This window comes from Arachis hypogaea, chromosome 6 (genome assembly GCF_003086295.3).
Source record: "Arachis hypogaea cultivar Tifrunner chromosome 6, arahy.Tifrunner.gnm2.J5K5, whole genome shotgun sequence".
Classification (NCBI taxonomy): domain Eukaryota; kingdom Viridiplantae; phylum Streptophyta; class Magnoliopsida; order Fabales; family Fabaceae; genus Arachis; species Arachis hypogaea.
This window is the reverse complement of record NC_092041.1, coordinates 47,506,475-47,508,234: the sequence shown is the minus strand read 5'-3', so window position 1 is coordinate 47,508,234 and position 1,760 is coordinate 47,506,475. Positions and strand designations below refer to the sequence as shown.

Here is a 1,760-nt window from a genome sequence, read left to right as displayed (position 1 = left end):
CTTCTTGAAGGTCATGGTGCCTACTGTACAAGGTATTGAGAACTTCCCAGGGTCCTGTCTCTTTTGAGGTAATCTCTGCCAAGTCAAGTCATCCAGTTCTTTGATGAGCAAAGGGAGTTCATCCTCCCAAGTCTCATTACCAAATAACTTGTCATTTAGCTTCATAATTGCTCCAAGGTACTTAGCAACTTGCTCTTCAGTGACATCGTCATCCTCTTCAGAGGAAGAATACTCATCAGAGCTCATGAATGGCAGAAGTAAATCCAATGGAATCTCTATGGTCTCAGTGTGAGCCTCAGATTCCCATGGTTCCTCATTAGGGAACTCATTGGAGGCCAGTGGACGTCCATTGAGGTCTTCCTCAGTGGCGCTCACTGCCTCTTTCTCCCCTCCAAGTTTGGCCATGTTGATGGCCTTGCACTCTCCTTTTGGATTCTCTTCTGTATTGCTTGGAAGAGTACTAGGAGGGAGTTCAGTAACTTTCTTACTCAGCTGACCCACTTGTGCCTCCAAGTTTCTAATGGAGGATCTTGTTTCAGTCATGAAACTTTCAGTGGTTTTGATTAGATCAGAGACCATGGTTGCTAAGTCAGAGTGGCTCTGCTTAGAATTCTCTGTCTGTTGCTGAGAAGATAATGGAAAAGACTTGCTACTGCTAAACCTGTTTCTTCCACCGTTATTGTTGTTGAAACCTTGTTGAGGTCTCTGTTGATCCTTCCATGAGAGATTTGGATGATTTCTCCATGGAGGATTATAGGTGTTTCCATAGGGTTCTCCCATGTAATTCACCTCTTCCATTGAAGGGTTCTCAGGATCATTAGCTTCTTCTTTAGATGAAGCGTCCTTAGTACTGCCTGGTGCAGCTTGCATTCCAGACAGACTTTGAGAAATCATATTGACTTGTTGAGTCAGTATTTTGTTCTGAGCCAATATGGCATTCAGAGTATCAATCTCAAGAACTCCTTTCTTCTGATTCGTCCCATTGTTCACAGGGTTCCTTTCAGAAGTGTACATGAATTGGTTATTTGCAACCTTTTCAATCAGTTCTTGAGCTTCTGCAGGCGTTTTCTTCAGATGAAGAGATCCTCCAGCAGAGCTATCCAATGACATCTTGGACAGTTCAGACAGACCATCATAGAAGATACCTATGATGATCCATTCAGAAAGCATGTCAGAAGGACACTTTCTGATCAATTGTTTGTATCTCTCCCAAGCTTCATAGAGGGATTCTCCTTCCTTCTGTCTGAAGGTTTGGACTTCCACTCTAAGCTTACTCAATTTTTGAGGTGGAAAGAACTTTGCCAAGAAGACATTAACTAGCTTTTCCCAAGAGTTCAGGCTTTCTTTAGGTTGTGAGTCCAACCATATCCTAGCTCTGTCTCTTACAGCAAAAGGGAATAGCATAAGTCTGTAGACTCAGGGTCAACCCCATTGGTCTTGACAGTGTTACAGATTTGCAAGAATTCAGTTAAAAACTGACAAGGATCTTCCAATGGAAGTCCATGGAACTTGCAGTTCTGTTGCATTAGAGAAACTAATTGAGGCTTAAGCTCAAAGTTGTTTACTCCAATGGCAGGGATAGAGATGCTTCTCCTATAGAAGTCGGAAGTAGGTGCAGTAAAGTCACCAAGCACCTTGCTTGCATTGTTGTTGTTTTCGGCTGCCATGTCTTCTTCTTATTTGAAGATGTCTGTTAGGTCCTCTATAGAGAGTTGTGCTTTAGCTTCTCTTAGCTTTTGCTTCAAGGTCCTTTCAAGTTC

General features: G+C 42.7%; 1 non-coding gene across 1 annotated transcript; it reads left to right on the top strand.

Moving 5' to 3' along the window:
• The first annotated feature begins 1,164 nt into the window (after nt 1–1,164).
• On the top strand, nt 1,165–1,272 carry LOC112700055 (small nucleolar RNA R71). Its single transcript, XR_003152979.1, has one exon. It is a non-coding gene; the product is annotated as a small nucleolar RNA R71 (small nucleolar RNA).
• The last annotated feature ends 488 nt before the right edge of the window (nt 1,273–1,760 follow it).